Consider the following 21,488-nt stretch of genomic DNA (forward strand, 5'->3'; position numbering starts at 1 on the left):
TTACAAGCGTATAATAAAGATGGTTGTGCTAAAACTTGTGTCATAATGCAACTTACGTGAAAAGTCCGTCTGCAACATTTGTTTTCACAGTTTTCTACCATCGAATCATATTCGCAATGTTGTTTCTATTTTCATCATCAAATATGTTGTTTTCCATTATTAAATACTTCCGTTTGTTCATAAACGAATTTCCAATGCCTACCACATGTTTTGACTCACAACTTGCGAAAACAAATGTCGAGTTTACAAGGTACAAGAGTGTCAAAGAACTGCGATACAACGTTATACGAAGAAAAAAAAGGAGCCACTAATAATCTGCTGGAAGAAACAGAAATACACACACACTTAAAATCATTTCTTCGATAATATGCTTAATGAGCAACCTAAGTTGACTAATACTCATTTCCTGAGAAACTTCCAGGAAGTACTTCACACGTTCCAATATAAATAATGTTTCTATACATACCTGCAGATCAAGTGACATATCTTATAATATTGTACGTGTATGTATCTACAATAGTGAATAATATTGATGGCACTAAATTAATATGGGCAAATTTTAATGTATTATTATCACCACTGTCCAAATAGCACATAAGGATTTCACATACTTTCTTATCTGCATTTATTCTCTGAGGTGGTGTAAAATAAATTTTTACCTCTGCAGTTTACAAAATCCTATTTATCTACTGTATTTAATGCCATACATTTAATGCAAAATAGTTTTTCTATTTAAAACAACAGTAATTTACGTTTCCTTTCCCAAAAAGCCATATCTCTGTATCACTGAATCGCGGCACTTTTTACACTCTAGTACCTTGTAAACTGCGAATTTGTTTTCAGATGTTGTAAGCCGAAACATGTGCGCAATGAAAGTTCGTTTTGTGACCAAAAGAAAGTTTTTAATAACGCCAAACGACGTATGTGGTTGGGAAAATACAAACAACATTGCGAATATGATTCGTTGGGAAAAAATATCAGATAAGTTGCCTTATAACACAAGACTGTAGGGCAAACATCTTTATTACACGTCTGTAAATGTCAATTATTGTTTATCGTAGGGCAAATCAGTGTATCATATGTTCTGATGAAAATTTGAAAGCCGTCTAATGAACTGTACAAATTCGAAATCGGCAACGGTATTTTTTGAAGTAAGTGACTTAAAACAAATCTGTGGGTGGTTGCTATACACCAGGCACGGGCAACGTTCGATGACCCGCGAGCCACCTCGTAACGTGACACGATAGCATCCCTCCTAGACTAGTCGAACCTATATCGTCTGCGATGTTAATTTTTATAGGGTAGCGTTCCGTTATGAGCGGCATCCCTTTCCCGACAGGCCACGCCAGTAAATTATGCCTCAAAACACGTGTTTTTGACAGCCAGTTTCCCACCTGTGCCGTGTACCACCAACACTTTCTTTCAGATAACAGCCACGGTCTCCAGCTATGTGATTCATTGGACAACGTCCGCCTGCTCAGTTGAGTGGTAACGTGTTGCCCTACGATGCATCGGGTCCGGGTTCGATTCCCAGTAGGCTTGTGGATTTTTCTCCGCTCGTAGTCAAGCGAGTCGCCCAATGTGGGATCGACTAAAATAAGACTTGCAACTCGGCGACCGAACTTCCTCGCATGATGCCTTTCGACCAAGAATGCCACACGATCATTTCATTTTTTTATTGTACAAAACTGCATACTCTGTCATTATTTATGACACATACAAATGTTTTATTCCGAAAAGAATTGTTTGCAATTAAGGGCGTAATTGTAACGTTATTTTAAGTTGTAACTTCCAAATCAGAAGCATATCGTACAAGCTCTCGAACCGTGATATTCTAACACTGTAACTCAATAAGTTAAAATACGTAAAGAAAGAATTAGAGTGCAAATAACTGTGTCTGCTTAGGGCTGCAGAAAACCTAGGAATCATATTATAGCAGGGGTAAGGATGGTACTGAGGGCGCCTTCTAGCAACTTGGGCCCCCGCAAAATCCAGTAAACAAAGCCGCGCATACTGGTGGTGAGTTTATCATTCCAAGCACCAGTTCGTAGTAACGCCAATAGAACGCCCTGACGCAGTAGCAAGTTTTAACAGTTAGCTCACCATTTAGATTATCTTGCTTGCCTTGTTTTCACAACGCACAAAAATTTTGAGTAGTGACGGTTTTTCCCAGTACTACTAAAGCTGTTCGTACGTAAATACTCGTTATGATATTTTTCTAATGTTTCACCTACATCAAGCGTTATATTCCAGTATTAATGTTGTACTTTATATTAATATTAGACGAAGTTACATTTTTGTTTACAAACATGGCGGTGTTGGTATTATGAACCCTCTTGTCACTGGCAGTGTGAACCCCCAATATAAATGACATAAATGGGCACAAATTATAATCGCTACATATTTTCTGTTCAGTTTTCTGTTTCAGAAGTCTCGTAAAGAGTTGACGCGTAGGAGGAAACAAAAAAGATGACAAGGGATAAACGAAAAAAGATAAGAGTTTTAAAGACACTATCAAGCAAAGAATGGGTCTATGGAAGTCAGCAAAATATGGGGCCATCTTCAAGAAGATTTCTACATTATGTTTTATAACAATATTTGATTTAATAAAAGTGTCTTTCTCGTAAGTTTATAAGATTGTAGCATGAGGCTCATATTACAACCACAGTTTTTTTCGCAGAACGTTTAAGGTCCCATAAAACAATTACTTTTTGTGTCATGCAAAATACCCCAAAAATTATATGATACGTAGATGAAAGACATGTCATAGAATGTACTTAGCAAGTCTGAAGTAGATGAAAAAGAAATTGTGCCAATAAGGAAAAAAAGATCGACTGTGTGCCCATTACACCACCTCTCCTATGACGTTGATATCGATCTCCATGATATCATTTTGTTTGTGGTAACAAACACTTACGATATTTATGGGCTTGGATAAATTTGAGAGAGGGATTGATCGTACATATCCCACACAAAGCTCTAGACTGATTCATATGATTTGTGTTCCAGTAGATATATTGGTCTATATACATAGACGCGAAGTCTAAACTTACTTCGAATGGAGCCTTATCAAATAAGTCTGTTTCTGGAGCAATCTTGCAGTAACCATAATTAAGTTACATTTACTACGACCAGCTCGTGTAGGTAAATTTATGGTTCGCTAGCTTCCGGGTTAGTAGTTGACGCAAATTCATAACGAATCCGTGTACTGGGTGACAATAGGCGGTTCTTCATTTTGGTCTCATAAACGTGACACATAGACATTTAAAACATTAAAATATAAAGAACAAAATTTGCATCATTCGCAGAAATGGAAGACGCGACACATACCATCATCGAAAGGTAAATAGTGCTTCAGCAACAGAAAGCAATAATACTATGATCTGGGTGGGGGAACGCCCATCATGTGACAATCTCAAAAACGCGAATAACAATAAGAGAAAGGAAGAGAGAGACAAATAATTAAAGTGAGAAATATACACATTGTGGGGTTTTTGACGCGTGATCTATCGATGCGGTGCACCTGGCTTTTTTTACAACATAACGAACGATTTTACCGTAACTGAGAATTTTTTTGTAGCTCAGAGAAAGTAAATAAACAGGCAGTTCAAAAAAGATATAAATTTTCCATCCCTGAATGTATCCAGTTTCAAGTTATGCAGGATCAACGCTTAGTTTTTCCAAATCTATGTGTCTTACGTAATATAACGAACGTATACGTATTTCCTGCATGAAAATACAGAATTTTCATTTTCCAGAGCGTAATAAGGTTGTTTCATTAGCGAAAAAGTTTGCTGTACCCTGTTAGAAATAAAAATTAAGCTATAATTGCTTCAACATCGCACGGTACAGACGTTACCACTCAGAAACTAAACCGTATGTCTCTCAGATGTGGTTTAATACCAGCAATAGCGTCAGTGGTGAGAGTTACACGCATTTACAGTCGCTGGATCCGGCATAATGTGGTGTTTGTATTCAGCGGCTCATACGTGGGCGCAGAAAACGCACGTCGACCACTGTCAACCGGAAACAGAATTTCAAGTTCTATTCCCGGGACACAAGAATCGCCTAGTTTATCGCTACGCGCGGAGTGAACTACTGTTGGCTGTTCGTTAACTTCGCGCTTACGTCCTTAGAAACGGGGTCATATTGACTGAACATTCACTTCCATAAATTTGCCTCCAAGTGTTTGCTTGAGTGGTGGTTTCCTGTGACTGTACGTACGCAACATCACAGCAACGAACCCCAATGTCATCATCGCAATTTAACACAAGTTGTGGATTTCATACGCTAATGTAGTATTCTGCTCACTATGCGCAGTTTTAGGAATTCAAACACATACAGGGTGGTCGGAAATTCCCGTTTCAGACTTCTAGGACTTGTAGAGGGCAGTGAGTACATATTATTTTGAATAGGAACTCATGTCCGGAAACGTCATCCAGCGAGACTACAGAGCGTCGAAGTTATAGGCACGGGCGTCTGTAAATGTACGTATACACGGGGTGATTCCGTGATAATGTTACAAATTTTCTAGGATGATGGAGAACGATAAATGTATTAATTTGAAGTAAGGATCCCTGTACCGGAAACGAACGGGTCGAAAGCTATAAACGAAAACCGTCTGATACCTCTGACAGTTGAATACATGCACCGGTTCTTGTGTTGCGAAGAGTGTAGGATTGGTAAATTTCAGTGGTGGTAGTGTGAACAAAAACGAGAAAAAATGTCCAATAAACGTGGGCTCTAAAGTGCGTACCTTAACAGCTATGAACACTTGCACAGCAGAGGAGATGTATTTCACATTTGCGAAGATGAACGAATGGTCATAGCTCCTCAGGTATGCAATTTAGAGCCCACGTTTATTGGACACTTTTTCTCGTTTTTGTCCACACTACCACCTCTGAAAGTTACCAGCCCTACATTCTTCGCAACACAAGAACCGGTATATGTATTCAACTGTCAGAGGTATCAGAACGGTTTTCGTTTATAACTTTCGACTCGTTCGTTTCTGGTACAGGGATCCTTACTTCAAATTAATACATTTATCATTCTCCATCATCCTAGAAAGTCTGTAACATCATCACGGAATCACCCCGTGCATACGTACATTTACAGACACCCACGCCTATAACTTTGACGCTCTGTAGTCTCGTTGGATGACGTTTCCGGACATGGGTTCCTATTCAAAATACGATGTACTAACTCCTCTCTACAAGTCCTAGAAGTCTGTAACGGGAATTTCCGACACTATTCAGACAGGCAATGATTTTAATTCCGCCTCGGCTATTTTCCATCCTCATTTATCTATGTAGAAGCCTATCAATATAGCCAATATGTACTGCACACTGTCATGCATTACCTCATACATCATACATTTGTGTTAGCAGTTTAAGCGCATTTGTTTAGCACTTTATTTTTGGCGTGTAGTTCCTCGACTTTCTTTTTATTTCTTGCGATTAGTTGTGCCTCTTGAACTTTGAAAAGATCTACTCAACAAATTTGCTGCTTCTTCAACAGCTCCAACAACAGCATTGTCTGTTGTCAGAAACGTTGCAAAGATAAAATATTTAAATATGTATCCACTGTTTCTGATTCGCTTTTGCGGGTAAGAGACAGGCTATCAACCAACGTCAAACTCAAGCGAAGTTTCTATATTTCATTTTTTTAGTTTTATACGAACAATAATGCGTTTATTATTTTCTGGTTTCCGGAATAGGTGAAATAAAACGTCCGTCTCCATTATCATATGCGGTATCTATGGGAAGTAGACGATAAAGTGCTAGATTATTTACAATGGTGATTACCTTCATAAAAAACAACTGTCGGCTACTATTAATTACGATTTTAACTAGATTAGTTTTTCATACGACCATTATCAAATGGCTGTAAGATCCCTCGTATCGGGAAATAATAAATATATATTTGGACTCTGTAGGTCAACCCATCTGCGGCTGAAGTGGTATACTCATCACACCGTTTCCTGGTTAAAAATCCACGGTTGTGAAGAAGGGGGTGCTACCCTTCCTACAACAAACTAATAAGTTAATGTTACGAAGCTGAGTCGACTACATTTCAACCACTGCAGCAGGAAAATATCTTTGACGGCAGTAACGATCGAACACCTTTCTTCCATATAACTATCATACACAGTGACAGATCAGCTACATAATCGATAAATAAAGAATTTTGTAAAATCACACAATTATGAAGATCTCTCGAAGGACAAAAAAGGATCTTCAAGGTATAGAATAATAACCGCTACTAGGCACGAAAGGTGTCTCCATTTAATGCACGACCGGTTTCGGGATTGTGCCCTTCTTCAAGTGGTTTTACACTCACTTACATATTTCAGTACTCACTGTTGGAGACGACTGTTTAAATATAAAGATACAAATAATGTGACGGTGACATAATAAAAGCGACTGAAACAAGTGGGAGTTGCTAAGCGACATGTATTGTACAGCATCGAAGTACTATAGTACTTTTCAACAAATGTCGCTTAGCAACTTCCAATAGCTTCAGTTGGATCTAATTATTCACGATCACATGACTTGCTTTTTATTTAAACATTAAACTCAAACAATGAAATAGGTAACTGAATACAAAATCAAGTGAAGATGAGCACAAGCTCGAAACCGGTGGGGCGTTAAATAAAATAAACTTCTTCTGTGAGTGGTAGCTGTTATTATTTCACACCCTGTGAAGGAACAGTTACTGAGTTAATTGCATCCATTATGGATAAAATTCAAGAAAGAATTTGTATTATGCATAAGTTACTGTTTAATGCAGGCATCGTTTACTGCAAGGACCTGTACACTTCGTGTGTGTAACAAGCTGAGACAGTGAGCACCTCGATTGCAGTACCGTCGGTTATGAAATCAGATGCGGCATTCATTTACTGCAGACTTAAAGCTTAGATAGTGTGCCATCTACCGTAAACTGGTTAAAGTATATGGCGAAGGTGTCGAAAAGTGAACCTCAATTTTTTGTCATCACGGATGGAGTGCATTATTACTCCTAAACAAAATTGATGCTTCACAGTTATAAATTTACGAACTCGGCCTCATTCAGGATTCCGGTTCACCAGGAAAGTAAAACAGCAATTATGGGGGCTAGTAACAACTGCGTTGACATAGGACGACTACGTACAGTGGTAGGTATGTGGTAAATTAAGTGTATGCTATTTCTGTGGCATTTTTAAACAGTACGGTGCATGTAAAAACGTACCTCTGAACGAAGCTGAACTGAAAGATGTGATTTCCACCTGGAAATCTTGAGCACTGATCACTGCGTGACTGTCAGTAAGCTGTTGTTCTATCTCGATGGTCCATTCAGATACTTTAACCAGGACGCTTTCGTGCACAGCCTTACATTCCGTTCAGGTAATGTCATTTTAAACGTTGGTAAGGAACGTAAGAAATTCACCTTTATGCTGGATCGGAGGGCTCTAAGTATGACGCCACGCCAATCCATTCCATATATCATATTCCATCTTAGCTCTATTGCATGGGTTCACAGAACTGCCATCATCCCTATTCTGGAGAAGTGGGTTCAAATGTCTACACTGTTATCTGGTTTTGGACTTTTGGTGGTTTCCTAAATCATTTCAGGAGAATAATGGAATGGTTCCTTCAAAGGTACCACAGATTATTTCCTAAAACATCGTTGTTCAGTTGCGTGTTTCATGATCCCTACTTCGAAGAGACGTTCAAGAGGTCTACTGTGATCAAGTAAGTATTAAGTGGAACTGGCTGGATTCGCAGCTTCTTCCAACATCCACATCCAGAATCTAAGGTTATCTCAGCTGTCAGGAAATGCACAGCTTTTGAGGTAACTGATTTTAATAACCATGCAGTGATGAAGGAATTAATGACGTGCAGGAAGAAAGTGATGATTCCATAATGAGCCCGAATGGAAAATATAGGAAATGAAGGTGGTTATGTACGTGTTCCTGTTTCAATAATCACAGTATTACCAACAGTACTGAAGTTATTACTGATGACGCGGTATGTCGACTCAGTGTGATTACAATTGTTAATCAGAATGCCTTATATGAGGTGAACTATGTAACCTGAACACCTCGAATAAATAACAAACGGTTCTAGAAATCATTTAGCCAATGACAGTACGTAAGGGGTAAGTAATCCGTTGTATGGGTAACATTTATATCATATCTACGTACAGAATTACTGAACCAACTGTGTTTTCTTTTAAATTGAGCAATATACTTTTTTTAATGGCATTGTAAATCTGTTGGAAGAGGAGTTCAGCGATATAATGGTCGTCATGGTTTACAGTGAAATGTTCGCAATAACCGCTAGCTAATTATTTAAATAGAAGTGCCAAGATTTTCGACAAACGCTGTCTCTTCTCCTCTTAAAACACAATCTTTGTGGTACAAGACTAGTCCCGATGCCGGAAACTATGCGTTGTCTCCACGCTTATGACAACGGTGGCTGATTATTAACAAGAATCTGTATGTTTTTTGGTCAGCATATGGATGGTATTGCAAAATACGACATAAAATGTCACTATGTCTACGACTTAGCAAGAATTCTGAAACGAAATACCTGGGCTGTCCATGTTAAGTTGTTCAGCCTCCACACTGAGACTAATAACAAATATTCAGAACAAAGCTTGTCACACTATTATATCTCCTTGCTAGCAAAGGCAGTAACGCAGACAGTTTTTCCAGCTGATTAGAAATGACTGCTAGGATGATTCCTAAAAACAAGAAGTCAGCAAAAATTGTCTCATTCCATGCCATTGTTAGTAATTTGAAATTAACTTCTTATACAAAAAATTCGGTTATTTGCTGTTATCCACTCAGTGTAATTAAGTATTACCCATTAAATTTAGTGTGATTTCCATGAACACCTGACGATGGTAGTCGTTCTTGGGATAAAAATTAGTAATAAACGTTAATTAGGTAAGACTTACGCTACTCTTCCTGAAATACAGACGCTTATATTTTGTTACCACTAATTACGATGTCAAGGGTAGTGCATACAGCGTCGAAAATATCGTCGAAACAACACAGATATTTTAGAACTGATTTCAACGACGAACGTCCAAAAACCCAGAATTTAATGTTAGTGGGAGCTTCATAAAACCAAAAATAATTTATTTTAGATTTGTGTGAGGTTCAGACGGAATGAATAACGTAACGCCCGAATAACGCGACGCCAAACATTGAAACATGATCTTTACAGTATTTCAAATCGCATTTCTACCAATGGTTAATCCCTACATAATTTACACCGAAGGTTGGTGGATCATCACCTTAGAAAAGAAGAATTTCAAGTGACTGTGGGGAAAAAACGATTACAAGTCAGGTTATTAACCAAATATTCATTCTAGAACGCACAGGTATAACGACGTATATTATAATATGGAGTGTAGCAAAATATAATGTATCAACAGACTGAGTCTGTTCCTGTCTAATGCAGAATGATGACGTTTGTTCTTTCGTCTCATGTCTCATTATTCTGTGTGTGGATCGGGACAGTTTACTAGGAAATCATTCATTATATGCCCAGAAAACTGAAGAAAATCCCCTTCTGAAACAACACATTTCATTTCTCTGTATTTCATTCCATTCGCCATACTCGATTTCCAGCGCAACATATTTTGTATACATGCAGCTATTATTTCGTTGTAACGTACGTATATGAAAATCAGCCAACAGCTACGTTTATGTCCCAGCGAGCAGAGGGCGTGACAGCCGCTTGCGCAACCGAACGGCGTCGTGGCCACACCCCCTTCCCCATGGATGACGCCATTCTGCGAAGATTACTCGCAGCGCCCGTAGGAAGGCCGCCAGCAAGAATTATACCATCTGGCTGCGGCACACGCGGCTTCCATTTTCTAGAAAAACGTGTTCCGCGTAAATTATAGCTGCGCTACGAAGCTTCGTAGGTTGTTGAACGAGGAAGTTGGTCTTCTGTCAACACAATCGCTGCCTTATTTTCGTCCACACGCGCTTTTAAAAGCGGTGACGTGGCTTTCGAACGTCCCTCAATGCAACTGCATTCGTACCGATTACGAAATGTGTTGAGAAATATAGTAGGGCCTACGCGTTATTAGGGTGGTACAACGGTAGTATTTCTGGTTCGATTTCTTACTCTACTTCACTGTATGAGCTACTCCAATATATTAACATGGACTGTACGTAAGGTCACCAAGCGAACTGTAAAACACAAAACGCCCTGCATACATCGCGGAGACTTCGAATCATGTGCGCTGATCATTACACGAACAAGAAAGTGTGTAGTTACTACAAAACATCGTTTGTTTTAAAGATTAAATGACACTTTACTTGTGAAGACGTTGAAACAGTCGGACACTGTTAATGTACTAATAGTAATTGCTTGTATCTCTTTGCAATGTATCAAAAATTAAGTAGTTAACTTGAAGTCTCTGCGTTTAGATACGTAGGAAAAGATAATCTGATCCAAGGGGCTAGTGTCAGGCTCAATGATTCAATAAATTTGTAAATAAGTACTTACCGAGGGCGTATATTTCCTTAATGGGATCTCGCGTGTTTGCTTGTTGTCTGAGGAAGAAACTGCTCATCCAGACAGATTAACAAACCTGCGGTAGAAAGTTATTTTTCTGAAAGAAGCTGTATAACACTGATCTTCCTACGAGCGTAATCTTGTGATGGAACAAGTTGTCAGACACCTCAGATGAGGAATAAATAAAATGCCAGTTTACAATCTCCCTCGCTGTGCGAAAGTTAAGCGTTGTGCATGTAAACACGAGCACAGTCCACCACACACACGTTTAATAACTTGTTTTTTCTGCCAGACGAATAACTGTGCCGCTCGTGTGACAGTTTCGCAAGGAAAGGCACAGTGTCACATGTCTCAAATTCCTCAGCGTCCAGCGAAGCGCGTCCCTTCGGCAGTGTGACCTAAGAAAGCGTGCCCTGACAATAGAATCGCCGGTGTCAAACGGCAGACGCGCGGCGCGGGGGCGAAGGCGGGGGCGGAGAGTCGCGAGTTGGCCGTGTGCTACGGACGCGCATGGTCGCCTCGCGTGCGTCAAGGCCGGCGCTGCTAGCGCGCCACTACCTTCGCTGCGACTGGGATTTCGGCAGAGGCGGCGGCCGGACCACCGCACGCCAGGACAGAATTAGAACGCTTCTCCTGCGACGAGGGCCAGGGAGGGCGCTCTTACCTTCCAGACACAAAACTTTCCCGCCGCCGCAGCACGTGCTTCTGCCGACTGTTGCTCCGACGCGCTCACAACCCTTCACAACTAGCGGCAATAACCCTCCTAACGAAGGCGAAAAGGGCCAGTTTACCTGCGCATTTGTCCCTTATTTTATGGACAGTGCTTGTGGTGGTCTTGCTAAAGACGGATATCGACTGGAAGGAAACAACATCATTAAGCTCGTTATATGTAACAAGACTTCGTAAAGTAAGAATCGGAGAAGAATTATCAGGCAATAAAAGTCCGCACTTATTTTAGAAGCTAGATTAAGAAAAGGCAAACCTGCGTTTGTAGCATTTGTAGACTTAGAGAAAGCTTTTGGCAACGTTGATTCGAATACTCTCTTTCAAATTCTGAAGGTGACAGGGTTAAATACAGGGAGCGAAAGGCTATTTACAATTTGTATAGAAACCAGATGGCAGTTATAAGAGTCGAGGGACCTGAAAGGAAATCAGTGGTTGGGAAGGGAGTGAGACAGGGTTGTAGCCTCACCCAATGTTGTTCAATCTGTATATTGAGCAAGCAGTAAAGGAAACAAATGAAAAATTCGGAGTAGGTATTAAAATCCATGGAGAGGAAATAAAAACTTTAAGGTACGCCGATGACATTGTAATTCTGTCAGAGACCGCAAAGGACTTGGAAGAGCAGTTGAACGGAATGGACGGTGTCTTGAAAGGAGGATATAAGATGAACATCAACAAAAGCAAAATGAGGATAATGGAATGTAGTCGAATTAAGTCGGGTGATGCTGAGGGAATTAGGTTAGGAAATGAGACACTTAAAGTAGTAAAGGAGTTTTGCTATTTGGGGGGCAAAATAACTGATGATGGTCGAAGTAGAGAGGATATAAAATGTAGACTGGCAATGGCAAGGAAAGCGTTTCTGAAGAAGAGAAATTTGTTAACATCGAGTATAGATTTAAGTGTCAGGAAGTCGTTTCTCAAAGTATTTGTATGGAGTGTATGGAAGTGAAACATGGACGATAACTAGTTTGGACAAGAAGAGAATAGAAGCTTTCGAAATGTGGTGCTACAGAAGAATGCTGAAGATTAGATGGGTAGATCACATAACTAATGAGGAGGTACTGAATAGGATTGGGGAAAAGAGGAGTTGTGGCACAACTTGACTAGAAGAAAGGATCGGTTGGTAGGACATGTTCTGAGGTATCAAGGGATCACCAGTTTAGTATTGGAGGGCAGCGTGGGGGATAAAAATCGTAGAGGGAGACTAAGAGATAAATACACTAAGCATATTCAGAAGGATGTAGGCTGCAGTACGTACTGGGAGATGAAGAAGCTTGCACAGCATAGAGTAGCATGGAGAGCTGCATCAAACCAGTCTTAGGACTGAAGACCACAACAACAACAACAAAAACTGACGGGATGTTGTCTATCATCTACATCTACATCTACATCCACACTCCGCAAGCCACCTGACGGTGTGTGGCGGAGGGTACCTTGTGTACCTCTATCGGTCCTCCCATCTATTCCAGTCTCGTATTGTTCGTGGAAAGAAGGATTGTCGGTATGCCTCTGTGTGGGCTCTAATCTCTCTGATTTTATCCTTATGGTTTCTTCGCGAGATATACGTAGGAGGGAGCAATTTACTGCTTGACTCCTCGGTGAAGGTATGTTCTCGAGACTTCAACAAAAGGCGGTACCGAGCTACTGAGCGTCTCTCCTGCAGAGTCTTCCACTGGAGTTTATCTGTCATCTCCGTAACGCTTTCGCGATTACTAAATGATCCTGTAACGAAGCGCGCTGCTCTCCGTTGGATCTTCTCTATCCATTCTATCAACCCCATCTGGTACGGATCCCTGCCGGCCGGAGTGGCCGTGCGGTTATAGGCGCTACAGTCTGGAACCGCGTGACCGCTACGGTCGCAGATTCGAATCCTGCCTCGGGCATGGATGTGTGTGATGTCCTTAGGTTATTTAGGTTTAAGTAGTTCTAAGCTCTAGGGGACTGATGATCACAGTAGTTAAGTCCCATAGTACTCAGAGCCATTTTTTTGGTACGGATCCCACACTGGTGAGCAATATTCAAGCAGTGGGCGAACAAGTGTACTGTAACCTACTTCCTTTGTTTTCAGATTGCATTTCCTTAGGATTCTTCCAGTGAATCTCAGTCTGGCATCTGCTTTACCGACGATCAACTTTATATGATAATCCCATTTTAAATCACTCCTAATGCCTACTCCCAGACAGTTTATGGAATTAGCTGCTTCCAGTTGGTGACCTACTATAGTGTAGCTAATTGATAAGGGATCTTTCTGGAAGAATTAGAAAAGAAATACGTTCACAAAAAGGGAGTAGGAGAAATAAATGGAACAAAAATCAAATACATGCGACTTGACAATGTTGAGATTTTATTAACTGGAGGCGAGACAACGATCTGTAGCAGTTTCTTGAAACTGAAGAACAGCAGAGACTACCATGATATTTAGATACATGTGAAAAATATGAAGGCAATGTTGTAAAATAGAGAAATGAAGAAAAATGGAGAGAAAATGGAGAGAAACGATACTTTTACGTATCTGGTGTGCAAAAGGAGTAGAAATATTAGATGTGAAGCAGATGACAAAACAAGAACAGAAATGACAAGGGACAGTTTTATACAGTTTCTAAACTTATTGTTTTTTATAATTCCTTCAAACGCTTAAATTTTTATACTGTGTCGTAAAATACTCTTTTTGTCTGCTTATCTGCAACGGAAATTCAGCCAAAGTGATGAACATGTGTAAGAAATTTGTTCCTTCGTTTTCAGAAGCCATGAAATTGCTGGTTCAATATAAACTTGGCAGTATTTGTGTTGGAGGTGATCCACAAGAAAGTTATTCTGAAACATTAATCATAGATGGAAAATTGTAAACTACACAATATCGCATTGGACGATTGGCGAATGAAGTATTAATAAATAGCTGATACATAGCACGTATCAGGAGACAGAACGTGACGCATGTTACATGCACAAATACTTAGAGAAAGCTTAGTGTTTGACGAGAGAATGACTGTCAAACGCAGAGGAATAAACGCACTTCAAAGAACTGCTTTAAAAATGCAGTTTATATTGCACGGTGATTAGTAGTCTCGAATGAGACGAAGGTGCAGAATCTCACGTCCAAAGCGAACCAGTTATCAATGAAATGGACGGAAACAGGTGGCCCTACGTAAAAGCCGGACAAGTGCGGTTAGGATTCGCGCTCTGAGAGTTATGTACAAAATTAATTATGTATATAGATAATAATAATAACAATAATAATTTTGTGTGGCTTAATGGCCTGATGTAAGTCTTTCTATTGGCCACCACTTGGGCGACGTGAGTGTCCCTAACCTAACTCAGTTATTCAACTGGGAAAGTTCAGCGTGGAATTTGAACCACGTGTTGTTTCTGGCAACTCTTCACGTCATTGAGAGATGAAGGATAGCTTAAAACGAAGACTGACAGATCCGTGGTCCGACCGATATTCGATATTCCCCTGACCTTTCAGACACTTGATTTTTCGCTAGACAACCGGGATCAGCATGTACATAAAAGGTCCATCTATAGCTTTTCATGAATGAGTTTCCGAGTATCAAAATATGTGACATTTATATCGCATTGAATTAGGAGCTCAAATTTTTCGCATTGTGGACCTTAATATGTGACATAATTTCAATTGGTAACTCTACCCGTTCCTGAGAAAAAGGGTACTGACGGCTGGACAGACAGGCTGACAACAAATCGATCCTATAAAGGTTCCGTTTATACCGACTGAGGTAAGAAACCCCACAAAGAAACAGCCGACTTAGCTAGTGGAGAGGTTATGACTAGCATTTCATAGGATATACTGTGTATTTTTCTCACTGAAAGTCTCGTAAAGTGCAAAAAACCGAGCGAGGTGGCGCAGTGGTTAGCACACTGGACTCGCATTCGGGAGGACGACGGTTCAATCCCGAGTCCGGCCATCCTGATTTAGGTTTTCCGTGATTTCCCTAAATCGCTCCAGGCAAATGCTGGGATGGTTCCTTTGAAAGGGCACGGCCGACTTCCTTCCCCGTCCTTCCCTAATCCGATGAGACCGATGACCTCGCTGTTTTGTCTCTTCCCCCAAACAATCCAAATTCCAATCCAAAGTGCAAAAAGAATAAATGGCGATCGCTGGACAACTCTTCTGAACTGAAAGGGAAAGAAAATACACGAGTAGAGGTCGGGATTGTAAAAGAACAAATATCTTCATTCAGGATAATGCACCTGCCCAAGATAGTGCTTGGTAACAGAAAAATTGGATAATTTGAAGCACGAATTGAAACATTCATCCTAATCACCAGATTTGTGAGTCACTGACTTCACTCTGTTCCATCATCAGTTAGTAACTCAAAAAAATATTGAGTCCAATGAAAAGGTTATGTCACTTGTGATGATTATGATGATGATCATAATCATGATGGAGCTTATAAGCTCATCAGCGCCCTTACACTCATTAAAATGAACGAATGTGACTAAAACCTCGAAAATGTTCCGCACTCATGCACTCGAATCGAGAAGAGAATCGCTCTGTCTCAACGGAGATAGAGTAAAAGTAGCTATACATGAGATTAAAAACAAGTAAAACGACAATGGAGCTAAAAGAAAGGCACAGGCCAATGTGCTTGGCTGACCACTTAGAAAAATATGGGTGAGCCAGTCACATTAATACCATCGCCCTAAAATATTGGGAAAAATGTTGGACAGTTCACAAATCCGTCGCGACCCACTGATCGGAAAATAAAACACAATCCAATAAAATGTGGTGTACAGTTATCTGTACGTCACAAGCTCCTCACATTTGGGGTTTCTCTTGCTGAAGCAAGAGGCCATGTGTCATAGTGCTATGGCCTATGCGAAGTCGGGTAAGGAGGACCTCGTCCCGTCGGCGTGGCTGGAACGAGGTGCGCCACGGCCGAGTTTAGGGCTTTATTAGACGGAGCTTATTGTTTGCCACTTCCAGCCACTCATGCTGCCACCGACGCAAGACTCTGGAGCTCAACAGCGAGGTTATAGCATGTAGTGCAGGGGGACGACGCACCGAAATACCTGAGGGTCACGACAGGCCTCCTTGGTTGCTGGATCCGCCCTTTTGTTCCCCAAAAGTCCCATATGCCCTGGTACCCAGCAGGAAGACACTGTAAGAACTTCTCATCTGCTCCACTGCCCACAATGTCGCAAATAATTCGGCATCGAACACAGTAAAATCTCGGGGCAGTCGACCCTGAGGACACGATCCGGGAAAACAACTGAGCAACCAGAAGAGTCACTCGGTTTCGACACATCCGCAAAGACAGCTACTTAGTTGCCGGCCATGGTGGCCGAGCGGTTTTAGGCGCTTCAGTCCGGAACCGCGCGACTGCTACGGTCGCAGGTTCGAATCCTGCCTCGGGCATGGATGTGTGTGATGTCCTTAGGTTAGTTAGGTTTAAGTAGTTCTAAGTTCTAGGGGACTGATGACCTCAGATGTTAAGTCCCATAGTGCTCAGAGCCATTTGAACCATTTTTTAGATACATAGTTGTGGTGCTCAGATAAAATGTCATAAAATATGCTATGGAAAACAGGAGTAAGGGTGCAATGTCTCCTATACTGCACCAAATCTAAAATTACTCTTGGCTTCTCCAGTAAGCAGAGCAACAGACTGTTAAATCCGTGGATTTGGGGTCGTACTTGCTCCACACCGAGTGACTCTAACGCTGCATGTGGATTCCAAACGACACTGTGGCTCATGGGCGGCTGGAGGAAAGGTGTTCCAGAGGCGAACGAGCAACAGCATGGCGTGCGGGTGAAGTCGGACATGCAAAGAACTTACATACCTCACGCGGCTTGAGTAGCTGCTGCCAGATGGTAAGCGGTGGTTCCCTAGCCTCAGCACAGACACTGGGTGTGGGACTGGTTCTATAAACAGCCATGGCCAGCAGAATTCCCTCATAATGGACAGCATCAATGAACTGCGAATAAGAATGCCTTGCCGATCCACACACCAGGCACCCATAGTCCAGCCGTGAACGCACGAGAGCTCTATAAAACTAGAACAGACACGCCCTGTCCACTCCCCAAGACCTGTGGCTAAGCACTTTGTGTTGTTTAGTGCCTTGAGTGACATGACGTTTGCCGGCCGAAGTGGCCGTGCGGTTAAAGGCGCTGCAGTCTGGAACCGCAAGACCGCTACGGTCGCAAGTTCGAATCCTGCCTAGGGCATGGATGTTTGTGATGTCCTTAGGTTAGTTAGGTTTAACTAGTTCTAAGTTCTAGGGGTCTAATGACCTCAGAAGTTGAGTCCCATAGTGCTCAGAGCCATTTGAACCATTTGACATGACGTTTAGATCTCTAAGGCGTGGCTATCACGACAATTTATAGTACAGAATGAGGCCCAGAAATTTCACTGACTTTCTAAAACAAATGTAGGATGATGTCCCTCATATGCAAGACATTTACGTCAAAAATACGACGAGAACTATTAAAATGAACAAATGCAAACTTATCTGCGTAAAACTGAATTCAAATCTTTGAGGGCCACTCCTCTAATCTCCGCAATGTAAGTTGCGACTGACGATTCGCTGTTGCAACACTGAAGGAGAAACAGAAAACAGCAAAATCGTTCACAAATATGGAGGACTGCACAGGATTCCTTACCATAGACATGACACAGTTTATGGCTATGGCAAATTGGGTAACACTTAAAACACTCCATTAACTTAGCATAAAGTAGTCTTCTCCTCAAATCGATCTGACAACGTGTTACCAACTCGGGTCCTAAAAAACCGCTGAGACAGGAAAGATGATATGATGTTGAGGAGGTGGTCACAAAAGCCCCATTGATCAAGTTGTGCGAGAATACTATGTCTTCAAGTAGTATCATATGCTTTTCTGATATCAAATAAGATGACAATACAGTGAAAGACTGCTGAATATCTCACTATAGCAGAGTCAGGTTCTCATCAGTGGACCGAAAGATCCGGAATCCACACTGAGAGGGGCTAAGGAGTCGCCTGGTTTCTATCAACCGGGCCATAAGACGGTTAACTATTAACTCTAGTGACTTTCCTACTCAACTTGTAAAAATGATACTCCTGTAAGTACAAGGAGATGTGCGGTCTTTTCCTGGTTTGATGAGATGTATCAGAATTGTCTTCCTCTGAAAGTTGGGAAAGATGCCTATCTGCCCTATAAGATAACACATTCTAGGAGGATTTCGTTAGACGCATGTGGCAAATGTATAAGCATGCAGTACCAGTTTTTGCCGTGACCGCGTGCAGTGTCACGAGTGTTGGAAAGTGCTTATCGGAGCTTCCACATGGAGAATGAGGAGTTATAGGACTAAGAACTGTTTGCTCTGAAATCCAGCTTACCCCTCTCTACAGTCGCACAGTAGTGACGAAACCCCATATTCTGGCTTGCATTGGCAGTAGGTTGTGGAAAATGGTCTGCCAGCGCCTGAGTGATATTTCCAGTCGTTGTTTGGAGATACTGATGTTTCAGTACTGCTGCTATTGGTAAACGCCTGTGTTTACCATAAATCCTCCGGATGGCCTTCCATACTTTTATAGAACAAGTGGGACGGTTTATAGAGTCCAGAAATGCTTGCAATGACCTTTTCTTCCTTTCGTTAACTACGCGTCGAGGGTTGGTTCTCGCTTCTCCAAAGGTTATGGGGTTTTCTGCTTTAGGCATTTAAATCGTCGAAGAGCCACACACCTGTCCTGGATTGCTGAATGGCACTCATCTGTCCACCAAGCCACTTATCACCACCTAAGATGGGCTGAGGATTTTGGAAAGGATAAATAAGTGGCGGATCACTCGTGTAGTGAGGTCCAGACATTCCTGGAAACTGTTGCGATGTTCATACACAGCCAGCTAGCTGAACAGCGTCTAGTTGGACCTGGCGACCATCAATTTTGGCGGGTTCTATTGAAGCTATTCTCCATCAAGTAGGTTAATGTGGAATGGGAATTGGTCACTGTAAATGTAGCTCATCAATGACTTCTCACTGTATAGAGTCTGCAAGGGCTGGAGAGCGCAGAGAGAGATCAAAGACTAAGAATGGCCCAGTAGCAGCACAGAAATTAGTGTGAGTAACAATGTTTATGATATACAGCTCTTGGGATCTCATGAGGCCTTCCAGAACCCAACTCTTAGGGCAAATAGAGGTCGGGACCCCACAAGACATGATGAGCATGGTAGTCTCCCAAGAGGAGAAATGGGCAGGGGAGTCCTTCCAAAAGAATTGTGCGAGCCTCAGAGTCTACTGCATCAGAGGGAGGTAAATACAGCGAGCAAACTGTAATCCTCCTACAAGTGTGAATTTCAGCTGGAACTCCTTGCAGGTCAGTAGCCAGGTGAAGAGTAAAGGAGTGGTGTGCATTATTAACAAACACAGCAATACCTCCCTTGGCCCTTTGTCCAGTCAGATCGTCCTTACGAGAGACTGTATAGCCCTGTAGGACAGGTACATCAGACATATTAAAATGAGTTTCCTGCATACTGATGCACATTGGATGTTCTTGTGATACGAGCCTCCACGTGTGTCTTGAACCCATTAACGTTGTGCTGGAGGATAGGAGCCATTTGTCATAAGGGTTGAATTTTTCATCCTATCTTTCTACCTCTAAGGGGAGCCTACCAAATGAGGAGGGTCAGGCCTTACACATCTGAGGTGCAGCAGGTTCCCCAAAGGTTGCTCACTAACGATTGTTCCACCTTAACTGCCATGCATCTCATCAGCGCATAGCACACCTTGAGATTGAGGGTTTTTTTTTTATAGAGGTTTACTCCATCCTCGCGATCCGGACGGTCATGCAAGATACTCATTCCCTGTAACTCACAACGTTCCACAGCCGCGCTGTACCGTTGTCTCTGAAACATGCCCAGAGCTTACAGCGACAGAGGACTGGAAGCGTTTACCAGTCCGAGCTGAGAAACCACCGGGTCATCAGACCCGCACCCAGTAAACGAATGCTGAGCCCCTCATGGCTATGACAGGTGCTGATATTTATTTTGTTTATCTAGAACACTGTAGTTCAAGGATTGAGCTATTGTACTGAGTGCATCGATTATGAAGAAGTCTTAATTGAAAAATAAGTGCAAGTCTCACATAAAAATATAGACTGATAAATTTTCACCTTGCCCTCATACATAGAGTCTTTCAGTAGGTAAAGCTGTGACAGTAGAGAGGCTAATGGCGTTCCAAGACAATGCCCAACTGTTCTCCTTATCTGTTGGCCTAACATCCTTATTAATAAACCGGTATAATTTGTGACCTCAGTTTAAATGAACTCCTCATCTGCACTCTTAGTAATGTTAATTTATTTTCTGTTTTATGACCTAATGCTTTTAGCTGAATTTAATTCATGATCTACCATATGATAAAGTAAATCTCATTTTAACTACTATAATTCGCAAACCAAAATGTCTTCCGCTTATGTTTATGTAAGTCTAATCCTAATCACTATAATTTATGATCTAAAATGGCTGCCTCCCGTCCTGTATTCTTATTGGCTGACGTATTGGTGGTATTTAATTTCGACGACCAAAACTCTCCACCACTGTTTGGGGTATAGTAGTCATGTGCTTTGTACATCTGTCATTCACCAAGAAGAATCAGCAGCAGCAGCAATTTCAAGTGATATTTAACGTTTTGGGGCAATCTGTTACAATTTTCTTGATTTTCTTTCAGTGTTCCACGAATACCCATTTTTCATGAAGACACATAAATATTTAAAAAGATGTCCATAGTGCATTATTCAAACAAACTCCACTCAGATCCTAATAATTTTATGTTAGACATTAGCGTAGTGCAACTAATACAGTCTTGGTACTTTTTCACCGTAAGAACTTAGCCCCACATTATTAGTGAGTTAAAACCAAACTATCAGACTGCCTAAGAGGAGTCTGATGCTATAAAATTACACACTGATCGCAAAAAACCTCGCAACACCAAGGAGGAGCTATGCAACATAAACAAAGTTGGTAGATGTTTTCTACGTCTGAATAATGATGTCTATTGCAGTTTCGCGCTAGTCGTGTAAGAGTGGCGCTAGTAGAGGTACTATGAGGATGCATATCAGGTTTGCTTTAAACACACTGTAATGGTCACGAGCGTTAGGTACCTTATGGTAAGTTGACGTTAGTCAAGAATGCCTTTAAAGCGACAAAGACGCCGTTATCAACACCTCACTGAGTTTGAACAAGGTTGTGTAGTAGGGCTACAAGAAGTTGGATGTTCCTTCTGCGATACTGCAGAAATATTTAGCAGGAATGTAGCC

At 41.4% G+C, this 21,488-nt stretch overlaps 1 protein-coding gene across 2 annotated transcripts in view; it reads right to left on the bottom strand.

Moving 5' to 3' along the window:
* The window catches only part of LOC124555739 (neurogenic locus protein delta), a 1,375,052-nt gene extending 1,364,001 nt beyond the window's left edge, over window positions 1-11,051 (bottom strand). For both annotated transcript variants that reach the window (XM_047129762.1, XM_047129763.1), the window contains exon 1: window positions 10,509-11,051. The gene's annotated coding sequence lies outside the window, so the exon portion shown is untranslated. The remainder of the gene's footprint in view (window positions 1-10,508) is intronic.
* Between the last annotated feature and the right edge of the window lie 10,437 nt (window positions 11,052-21,488).

Source organism: Schistocerca americana, chromosome X (assembly GCF_021461395.2).
Source record: "Schistocerca americana isolate TAMUIC-IGC-003095 chromosome X, iqSchAmer2.1, whole genome shotgun sequence".
Taxonomy (NCBI): Eukaryota; Metazoa; Arthropoda; class Insecta; order Orthoptera; family Acrididae; genus Schistocerca; species Schistocerca americana.